This window comes from Dipodomys spectabilis, unplaced genomic scaffold (assembly GCF_019054845.1).
Source record: "Dipodomys spectabilis isolate Male_0828 unplaced genomic scaffold, ASM1905484v1 ptg000259l, whole genome shotgun sequence".
NCBI classification, from domain to species: domain Eukaryota; kingdom Metazoa; phylum Chordata; class Mammalia; order Rodentia; family Heteromyidae; genus Dipodomys; species Dipodomys spectabilis.
The window spans coordinates 855,794-867,875 of record NW_024870936.1 but is presented as its reverse complement, the minus strand read 5'-3'; positions in this window follow the sequence as shown (position 1 = coordinate 867,875).

Genomic DNA, 12,082 nt, shown 5'->3' with positions numbered 1-12,082 from the left:
GGGCACCATGACCCCCTACTTGTGTCCTCTCCCTGACTCTGAGTAGCCACCTTTCTGTCTTGGGCATTTCTGAAACAGAGACTCAAGATATGCTCTGGCTGGGCTGGATCGAGGTCCTCCTATCTATAACAGGTATGCTTCACCAGACCTGGTCCTCTGGAGTTGGGATGGTAGACGTGTAACAACCTGCCCAGTCATCGATTTAGATGGATTATCGCAAACGTTTAGTCCACAGCAGATGATTCTTTTTTTCTTCATATTTTTATAGTGAAAATACTGTACAGAGGGGTTAAAATTACATGGGCAAGATAATGAGTACATATCAAGCATTGTAGCCTCCTACTTTGATTCCCATTGCCATCCCATCCTTTCCCCATCTCCCTATCCAACTCTCCACCTCCCCCTAACAAAGTTGTAAAGTTCATTTTCGACTTAGGACTTGTACGTCTCATTGTTGCAATGGGTCCACCTGTAATCCCTATTTAAATGATTTTCTTTTCCTTCCACTCCATAAATTATAACAACATAAAATACAGTGAAAGCAGGGATTTTACCGTGGGGGAGGGACATAAAAAGCAACAAAGAAATAAACTTATAAATGTACTAGAAAAAATGGAATGAAAGTAAAAATTTTTGAATACATATCTTAGGGTTCATTTCCCTAACACCAACTTATCTGAACTTTTCTGCTTGAGTCAGACATATACTAGTTATTGCAAATAAGGTAAACCATGGGACCTATGTTTCTTTGGGCCTGGCTTACTTCACTTAATATAATTTTTTCCAAGCCTTTCCATTTCCTAACCAATGTGGAAATGTCATTCTTTCTGATGGAGGCATAGAATTCCATTGTGTATATATACCACATTTTCTTGATCCATTCATCTACTGAGGGGTATCTGGGTTGGTTCCATATCTTAGTTATGATAAAAAAAAAAGGCTACAATAAACATAGTTGTGCTGGTAGCTTTAGTGTGGTCTTGTTTGTGAACATTTGGGTAAATGTCCAAGAGTGGGATTGCTAGGTCATAGGGGAGTTCTATGTGGAGTCTTTTGAGAAACCACCATACTGCTTTCCAAAGTGTTTGAACAAGTTTATACTCCCAACAACAATGCAGTAAGGTTCCCTTCTGTCCACATCCCCTCTAGAATCTGCTGTTATTAGAGTTCTTGATTATAGCCATTCTAACTGGGGTGAGGTGGTATCTCAATGTTGTTTTGATTTGCATTTCTTTTATGGCTAGAGAGGTTGAGCATCTCTTCATGTGTCTATTGGTCATCTTTCTTTCCTCTTTAGAGAAGTTTCTCTTTAAGCTTTTAGCACACTTATTTATTGGGCAGTTGTTTCTTTGAAGATTTGTTGTTGGGGGATTTATTTGCGTTCCAGGTACACTGTAGATGTGAGACCCTTGTATGTTGTATGGCTAATGAAGATTTTCACCCAATCCGTAGGCTTTCTATTGATCTTGCTAGCTATGTCCTTTGCCATACAGAAGCTCTGCAATTTAATGCAATGACATTTGTCCAAACTTTCTTTTATTTGTTGTGTTTCTGAGTCTCTATTAAGAAAATTTCAGCCTGTGCCAAAGAGACCTAGGATTTCTCCTCTTCCATTCTGTAATGTTTTCAGTATATCTGCTTTGTCATCGAGGTCTTTCATCCATTTGGAGTTGATTCAGGTTCAGTGTGATATATAAGGATCTAGCTTTAGTTTTCTACAAGTAGTTAACCAATTTTGCCAGCACCATTTATTGAAGAAGCTGTCTTTCTTCCATTGTATTTTGTTAGCTCCCTTATCGAATATTAGAAGGTTATAGGTCTGTAGGTTCATTTCTGGGTTTTCAACTCTGTTCCATTGGTCCTGAGGTCTGTTCTTGTGCCAGTACCAAGCCATTTTGATTACTATTGCTTTGTATTAGAGTTTGAAATTTGGTATTGATATTCCTCCAGCACTGTTCTTTCTGTTGAGGATTGTTTTTGCCATTTCTGGTATTTTATTGTTCCCTATGAATTATTGGATTGCCTCTTCTATTTCCTTGAAGAATGAAGTTGGAATATTGATAGGTATCGCATTGAATTTGTAGATAGCTTTGGGAAATATTGCCATTTTCACGATGTTGATTTTTCCATTCCAGGAACATGGCAGCTTTTGCTATTTTCTAAGATCTGTTTTGATTTCATTTTTCAGGTTTTTAAAGTTTTCATCATAGAGATCCTTCAGTTCTTTGGTTAAGTTAATTCCTAGGTATTTTATTTTTCGTAGGGCTCTTACGAATGGAGTTGCTTTCCTAATTTCAGCCACACTTTCCTCAATGTTGGTATACGGAAAAGCCATTGATTTTTGAGGGTTAATTTTATACCCTGCTACTTTGCCAAATTTTTGAATCACCTTGAGTAATTTGTGAGTGAACTCTCTGGTATTCTCTAACTACAAGATCATGACATCTGCAAAGAGGGAGAGTTTTACTTCTTCTTTCCCTATTTGTATCCCCTTTAGGTTTGCATCTTGTCTTATTCCTGTAGCTAGGCATTCTAATACTAGATTGAAGAGAAGTAAAGAGCTTCGACATTCATGCATCATTCCTGAGTTAAGAGGAAGTGGCTTTAGTTTTTCACCATTAAGTATAGTGTGGCTGTAGGTTTATCATATACAGCCTTTATTGTATTGAGGAAAGTTCCATGGATTCCTAATTTTTCCAGAACCTTCATTATAAAGGGGCATTGGATCTTGTCACATGCCTTTTCGGCATCTATTGAGATAACCATGTGGTTCTTACCCTTGCTCCTGTTGATGTGATGAATTATATGAATTGATTTCGGTATATTGAACCAGCTTTGCATCCCTGAAATGAATCCTGTTAGATGATGTATTGTTTGAATGAATTGTTGAAGTCGATTGGCCAAAATTTTGTTGAGAAGTTTTGCATCAATGTTCATCAAAGAAATGGGTTTATAGTTCCCTGTCTGGTTTGGGGATGAGGGTTATTATGGCTTCATAGAATGAATTCGGTTGTGAACTTTCTCTTTTAATTTCATTGAAGAGTTGAAGTAGTATTGGTGTGAGCTGTGTTTTGAAGGCCTTATAGAATTCTGCTGTAAAGCCATCTGGTCCTGGGCTTTTCTTAGATGGGAGGTGTGTTATTGCTGCTTTTATTTCAATGCTAGATATGGGCCTGTTAAGATGTTTTAACTCATCCTGGTTTAGTTGCAGCATGTCAATATTTGCTAGGAAAAGGTCTATTTTTGCTAAGTTCTCAAACATATTAGCATAAAGTTTTGAGAAGTATTCCCTTATAAAGTTCTGAATCTTGGCTGTTTCTGTGGTGATGTTTCCATTCTCATCTCTCAGTTTATTTATCTGGGTGGGTTCTCTTCTTTTCCTGATAAGATTTGCTAAGATTGTCAATTTTGTTAATTTTTTCGAAGTAACAACTCTTTGTTTTGTTGATTTTTTCTATAATTTTTTTGGATTCTAATTCATTTAATTCTGATATATTTTTAATTATTTCTTACAGTTTACTGGATTGGGGATTATCTTGATGCTTTTTTTCAAGGAGGCTCAGATGTCTTATCAAATGGTTGGTTTCAGATCTCTCCAATTTGTTGATGTAGGAACTCAGAGCTATAAACTTGCCCCTGAGTTCTGGCTTTGCTGTGTCCAGAGGAGCGAGTAATTTCTGTGCTCATTTTTGTTGAATATCATGAACATTTGAATTTCCTCCATGAGTTACAGGACTTTCTTTGGTGGCTTTTGGTGTTGAGATCTAATTTTATTCCCTTGTGGTATGAGAGAATGGAAGGTATAACTTCAATGATTCTGAATTTGGACAAGTTTGCTATGTGGTCTATTTCAGAAAACATTCCATGTGCTGCTGACAAGAACATGTATTCTGATGCTAATGGCTGAAATATTGGTAGATGTCTGTGAAATCTATTTGATCTATGCAGTTGTTTAGATCTGCCCTTTCTCTGTTGAGTTTTTGACTAGTTGATATATCTAGTGTGGAAAATGGTGTGTTAAATGCCTCAGCAATTAATGTCTTTGGATCTCTGTGGGATTTGAGGGAAAGTAGCGTTTCTTGGATAAATTTGGGTCCTCCGTTATTTGGTGAATAGATATTTAGAATTGTAATATACTCCTGAAGGAGAGATCCCTTAATTAGTATGGAGCGACCTTCTTTACCTCTTCTCACGAATTTTAATTTGAAGTCTATTTTATCTAATATTAGGATTGCAACTCCCACCTGTTTACTGGGGCAGTTTGCTTGGTAGATTTTGTTCTAGCCTTTCACCTTGAAAATGTGTTTGTTTTTATGGGCAAGATGTGACTCCTGAGGCAACAGATAGAAGGATCTTGCTTTTTAATCCAACTAGATAGTCTATTTCACTTAATTGGAGAGTTAAGTCCATTAATGTTGAGAGATAGGACTGAGAGGTATTTGGGAGTACCTGCCATTTTATCCACCTTCTTGGGGGCTGAGGCAACTGGGTTCTTCCTGAGGTTATTGGATTCTCAGTTTGGGTACAATTTCTTGGCCTTTATTGTGGTCTTGTTGATTTTCTATGTGTAGGACATCTTTAAGAATGTTGTGTAGGGCTGGTTTGGTGGAGATATATTGTTTCAATTTTTCTTTGCTATGGAAGCTTTTTATTTGACCTTCAGTTATGGAGAGTTTATGTGGATACATAATTCTTGGTCGATAGTTGTTTGTTTTTAGGGCATGGCATACATCATTCTATGCTCTTTTTTGCTATGATTGTCTCTGCTGAGAAATCTGAGGTGATTCTAATTGTTTTCCCTTTATAGGTGATTGATCTTTTCTCCTTGACAGCTTTAAGGATCTTTTCCTTGGTCTGAATTGATCCTGTGTGGATTACAATGTGACAGTGGATGTCCTATTCTGGACTGGTCTATTTGCAGTTCAAATAGCTTCTTGTATCTGAATAGGCCTATCTTTTTGCATGTTTGGGAAGTTCTCTGTGAGGATCCTGGTAAACAAATTTCCTAAACCATTAACTTCTGTTTCTAGGTGCTCCTCTACACCCATTATCCTTAGATTAGGCCTTCTGATGGTGTCTTCCAAGTGTTGGATAGATCTCTCATATATCTTGGATTTGTCTTTGATGGTTGTATGTTCTTTCTCTATAATGTCTAGGGTGTCTTCAATCCCCAAAATTCGATCTTCTGCATGGTCTGACCTGCTGTCGAGACGTCATACTTTGTTTTTTTATTTCTTTTTCTTCTAGTTGGTCGGCTTTGATGGCTTCAAATTCTTTGTTGAAGCATTGTTTTAGATCTTGTATGAACTTCTTTACTTCCTTAATTTGATTTTCAGTGTTTATTCTCAAATCACTCTGTTGATTGGTTATTCCCATTCCTTCTGTTGGGTTCCATTCAGCATTCCCTGTGTGGTCTCCCTATTTTCTTTCAGTTCTCTGTCTATGGGTTCCATGAATGCCTTTAGTGATATTTCTACATTCTAATCCAACTCTCTCAATTCCTGTATTACTCTTTGCTTAGCTTCTTCTCGTTCATGCAGTTCCTGTAGTTCTCATTGATTGATCTCAGTCTTCTCACGACATTCCTTTATTTCTCTTTGAGTGTTCTCAAGCTGCTCATGCAATTCCTGTATCAATCGTTGAGTAGCTTCCTCATGCTCATGATATTCTTGTACTAACCTTTGTTTTGCCTCCTCTCTCTCCCTATCACGCTCATTCAGAGTCCTTTGCAGTTTTTCAATATTTTCATTTAACATGTTTACCAGTAGTGTTTGTAGAGCTTTTTGGGAACTCTCCTCTGGATTATTCATTATCTTTTCTGTCCCCTGATTATCATGAGTGGGAGTTGAGATACCCGGACTTGCCGTTTTTCTTGTGTTTTTCCCGGGTGCTCTGCCCATTTGAGATGAAAGTAACGCCAGTTTTGTGCTAGCACACTATTTTAAGGCAAGCATCAACCAAAGTCTGTAGTTGCAAACTCAAAAATCTGCAAAAGTCTAGTTCAACAGATATACCTATTCAACATCAAACAACTATGTATTAATGGGCTACGAACCACAAAGAAGAATTTGGCAAACAGAAATTATTAAGTTTGAGGAGAGATATGGGTAAAAATAGCATATAGGAATGTGGAAAGGCTGTGGGAGAATTAACTAAATTCAATCCTAATCTCAAAGCGGGAAATAGGTTGGATAGAATGATAGTGTAGAGACAATAAATAAGAAGAAACAGAAAGAAAAAAAAAAACAAGAAAAAATAGAAAAACAAAAATTAAAAATTAAGAAGTGTAACACTTAAAATTATGCAAATTGAAAATGTAATATTCAGAGAAGAACATGGATAGAATAAGAGAAGGGGGGATAAAAAGGAGATGTGAAAAACTTTAAAATAAAATTGCTTAAAATATTATATATGTATAAAGAGGTAGTACTGCTATTAAGGAATTTAAGTCTAATAGGTTTTAAATTGAGTAATAAATTTGTGGATTAAGCTTGTACACAATGGGGCTAAAGTCTAATAATCAACTATTGGCATATCTGAGGATGAGCAGAACAGCAATTATGTCATGCAAAGAAGAATGAAAAAGAAGAAATAGTGAAAAGAATGAGAAGGAAAGAAAAAAATGATCAAATGGTCAGTAGAGCTAAACAAAAATTAAAAAAAAAAATGTACACACACATATACCCCTAAAATAAAAATTATAATAGGAAGAAAAAAAGTTAATAGAAAACAAAATTTAAAAGTTAAAAATTTAAAAAAAACTTTTAGAAAAATTTTTTTATAAAAGATATTAAAAAGATTTCTTAGATTATTTATGGGGGGGGAGATAGGAAGATCCTGTATCTCACTGTGTCCTTAACCTGTCTCTTGTTGGAGTTTCTGGTCTGCTTGTGATTTTTGATTTTCCTGTGGCTTGAATGGTTTCTTGTCAGTTTGAGCAGGCAGAAAAATCACAGCAGACGATTCTTGACCACAGGTGAAGCTCTGGGTAGGGTTGCAACCATCGAACCTCATTCTCCTCACAGGACAGTTGTGAGGAAAAAAGGGATTTATACAGAGGGATCTCTGGAGCATTGCTAGGCACAGATGGAGTGGCCTTCAGAGAAGGTTCTCTGCAATTCTGTGAGCAAATGACAGGAAGATACCCAGAAAGGGCTCAGGTGGACCCTGTTATTAATCGTGCAACAGATGTGGGATTATCAAACAAAACATGGCTGTCTTTCATCATTACCCTATCCCCATGAGGAAGAGGATCCTTCACTGTGTTGAGTTTTACAGCTGGCGAAACCAAGGCACAGAGAAACCAGGTGACCTACTTATGACGTCAACTTCACAGGAAGCTCTGTCTGACTTCGCTACCATGCTCCCTAGGACAATGGGTACTATTCAGTCCACTTCTTGTGTTAGGAAGTTCACTTCTTGTCAGTCGTGGGGCTGGAACTCTAGGCCTGGGTGCTGTTCCTGAGAGCCTCAGCAAAAGGCTAGTGCTCTACCACTTGAACCCACAGCACTACTTCTGATTTTCTGGTGGTTCTTTGGAGAAAAGAGTCTCACAGACGTTCCTGCCTGGGCTGGTTATGAACCATGATCCTCATATCTCAGCCTCCTGTGTAGTTAGGATTAGAATTCTGAGTTACCGGCACCAGACTTAATTGTAATTCTGACTTTTTTCTCTCTCTTTCCCAAGACCTGGTTGAATGGGTTCTGGAAGAGGGGCCCAAGCATCCCCATGCGGATGGAACCCAAGGTGGCCCTCTCATTCTGGAGGTGGGCTGTGGGTCAGTAGCTGTCTCGCTAGCTTGTTGAAACAGATTCATGAGATAAGCCCTTCTGTTCCCTGGCTAGACCATGACAGTTATGCATTGTCCATCCAGCCTTACTAGACTTTTTGTATTGTATTGCTTTCTACATCATTTTCTAGCACCTGGCTAAAATTATGTTATATACCTATGGAATGAAAATGTAAGGCCATCTTAAGAAAGTTATTTAGGGCTCTGGGAATTTGGCTTCATGGTACAGTGATTGCCTAGCAACCGTGAAACCCTGGGTTCATTCCTTAGTAACACATTAAAAAAACAACAACACTGGAAGTGTTGCTGTGCCTCAAGTGGTAGAGTGCTAGCCTTGAGCTAGAAAGAAAACCTCAGGAAAATTCCCTACCCCTGAGTTTAAGCCCTTCGACTGGCAAAAAGAACAAAAAACAAAAACATTTAGTTAGTAAATACAAAATAATGAACCCACATTTGGAATATAGAATTGCTTCTTCCATACTGACACCTGACAACAGTCCCTAATTTATGTACTTTACTTATGTTAGGATACTGTGTTGAAAAAGTTTTGTTCATTAAGTCACAGCAATTAATGCCAGGAATGTGCTTAGATGTCAGGTAAAGTTTAATTCTGGAAATTCAATGATTCCAGGATTTGTGTTGTCACTGCTAATCACAAAGAGAAGGGTAGGCTAAGTGTGATTTTGAAACCTTTTTGGTGAGTTATAGCACCAAAAAGGCAGAGGCTAATTAATATTTGTGAAAGAAAATAAGGAATAACTCCAGATAGAAGGAAAAAATGATAGTAATTAAGGTATACCAGAAACTGTTCTAGAGAACCATTTTTGATTATTGTAGAACTTGTCAACTAGGCTTTTCCTCATTGCTTTTAGCATTCTAAATCTCTTAGGCTAGCTCTTAGTCTCTGTGTGATAAATGTATCTCCTTCTATGCTATTCTTTCATACCTTATCTCCTTTGTTTTCTAAAAATCTCATTCTTTCCATATTTCTCTATGAATATTTCCTGATACTAAATACACCTGTACTGATGGCAGAGGATGATAATGTAAGGGTCCCAAAGCTCATCATTCATTGATGTAACAAAATGGAAAAGGAGGACATATTTATTGCTAATTCAATTTTTCTGAAATGCTGCAATGTCATTATTTGGTTAAAATTTCCATTCTTTGTCTACACAGTGTCATTCAGTGCACATAAATGCAAATATGAGCCAGATGCTGGTGGTCTACACCTGTAATCCTAGTTACTAAGGAGGCTGTGAAAAGAGGATTGTGGTTCAAAGTCAGCCTGCTCAGGAAAGTCCAAGAGACCCTAACCTTCAATTAACCACCAGAAACCAGGAGGTGGTGCTGTAGCTAATCACCCAGGATCAGTGTTCAAGCCCCACAAGAACAAAAGTGGTTAAATATGACTTAAAGTTTCCCTAAAAGGAGCGACAAGATCAATAATCTTCCCAATCAAAAAAAAATTCCAAAATGATTCAGTGCACCTACTTTTGCTGAGTTATGTTATGGATTGTTTGCTGGACATATTCTCTAAAAACAAATCGTTTAACTAGGGATACAGGTGGACCCATTGCAACAATGAGATGTACAAGTCGTTATGTCGAAAAACGAATTTTACAACTTTGGAGGATCGGATGGGGGAGGAGGGTATATGGGAAGGGATGGGAAGGGGAAACAAAGAGGAGGCAACAATGATTGATAAGAAATGTACTCGTTATCTTGTCCATGTAATTGTAACTCACAAAAAAGTTAGAAAAAATGTTCAAATATTAGCTTTACAATAAACTTCATCTAATATTTCTCATTTGAAAAGAGAAGACTGTATAGTTGATGTCTCTTGGCTTTCTTACTATCTTAGTTCAAATCCAACCCAGGCAGGAGAATCCGTCAAACTCCTATCTGTAATTACACAGCAAAAAATCGAGAAGTGGAGTTTTGGTTCAAGCAGTAGTGTACTAGCTTTGGGGGCTAGTGGGCAGGAACAAAAACTGTTCAGGGACAGGGTCCAGCCTCTGGATTCAAGCCCCAGAACCAACATAAACTAAGCAAAAAAGCAAACAAAAAAACCAGATTATTTCATTGGGACCCTCCTTAAAGGAGTACTGGTCTGAGAAGTGGCTCCTTTTGCTGATCATACACACTGGATGCTCTTTTGGAATCTTTATTGCTCTAGAAAACTCATGACCAAACTAAAGGAATTGATAATTGACTCCTGCAGTAAGAGAATCATGTCAGGAGTGAAATATCCATCCATAAAACACTTTAAAACCTCCATGTCTTTGTTTCTTTGGAGTAGAATTTTTTTGGGGGTCCAGTCGTGGGCCTGAACTCGGGGACTCGGCGCTTTACCTCAGGTCTTCAACTCAAGGCTAGCGCTCTACCACTTGAGCCACAGCACCACTTCTGGCTTATTTATGCTCATGTGATGCTGAGGAATCGAACCTAGGGCCTCAGACATGCAAGGTAAGTTCTCTACCACTGAGCCACCTTCCCAGCCCCTGCAGTAGAAAATATTTAAAACAACGTTATTTCCTTCTGTTCTATGCTGGCCACCAAATGGCACATTATTTCTTTTTGGAATTCTCTCAACTAGAATTTTACAGAAAAATTATATATGAGTAAAAACACAGTAGAAAAAGTTAAGGACAGAGTTTTCTTCAAGCCTTCGTATTCTCTTCTTTTACAGTAAAAAGGAGAGCACAAGTTAACTTGAGCTTTGTCAATCCTCTATGTTCCATTCCTCTCCTGGGATCAGTTTCCACATCCAGTAACAGTTACTTCCAAGAACAATCTATGGTGCTGCTTGAGGTATAGTGAATGATTTCTGGCTTCACTGAAATAACACAAGGACACCTTTGGACCTGAAGTAACACGAGTTTTAGATTAGGATCTAACTTTAGTTTTCTACAAGTGAATAACCAATTTTGCCAGCACCATTAACTAAAGAGGCGGTCATTCTTCCATTCTATTTTTTTAGCTCCCTTATCAAAGATTAGATAGCTGTATGCCTGTAGGTTCATTTCTGGGATTTCAATTCTATTCCATTGGTCCTGAGGGAGGTCCTTGTGTCACTACCAAGCTATTTTGATGACTATGGCTTTTTAGTAGAGTTTGAAATTTGGTGTTGATATTTCTCCAGCGCTGTTCTTTCTGTTAAGGATTGTTTTTGCTTTTTGGGGTATTTAGTTGTTCCATATGTATTTTTGGATTGCCTCTTCTATTTTCTTGACGAATTAGGTTGGAATATTGATAGTTATCGCATTGAATTTTTAGATAGCCTTGGGAAGTACTGCCATTTTCACGATATTGATCCTTCCAATCTTGGAGCATAGGAGGTTTTTCCACTTTCTAAGTTCTGTTTTGATTTCCTTTTTCATGTTTTTTTTAAAGTTTTCATCATAGAGGTCCTTCACGTCTTTGGTTAAGTTAATTCCTAGGTATGTTTTTTGTTTTTTTTTTGTGGGGCTATTACGAATGGAGTTGCTTTCCTGCTTTCAGCGACGCTTTTCTCATTGTTGGCATACAGAAAAGCCATTGATTTTTGAGGGTTAAATTTATACCCTGCTACTTTGCCAAAGTTTTGAATCAGTTTGATTAATTTGGGAGTGGAGTCTGTGAATAAGAGAAACACTAGGTCAGCTTGGCACAGACCAATATTTTTGTAAAAGAGACCCAGAAGGACAACAAATAAAAAAATGTTTGGAGAAATGGGATTGCATGAAATTGCAGAGCTTCTGAAAGGCAAAGGAAAGAGTTAGCAAGATCAATAGAAAGCCCACATACTGGGAGAAGATCTTCACTAGCCATACAACGGACAAGTGTCTCATATCTAAAATATACCTGGAACCCAAAAAATCAAATCCCCCCCAAAAAAAATCCTCAAAGAAACAACTATCCAATAAATATGGAGCCTAAGACTTAAAGAGATTCTTCTCTGAAGAGGAAAGAAGGATGGCCAACAGACACATGAATATATGTTCAACCTCCCTACCCATAAAAGAAATACAAATCAAAACAACATCAAACAACAAACACCTCACCCCAGTTAGAATGGGTATAATCAAGAACTCTAATAACAATAGATGCTGTAGGGGATGTGGCAAAAAGGGAACCTTATTGCATTGTTGGTGGAAGTGTAAACTTGTTCAAAAACCTTGGAAAGCTGTATGCAGGTTCCTCAAAAGACTCCACACAAAGTTCTACTATCACCCAGCAATCTCATTTTTGGGCATTTACCCAAATGATCACAAACAAGACAATACTAATGTTACCAGCGAAACTATGTT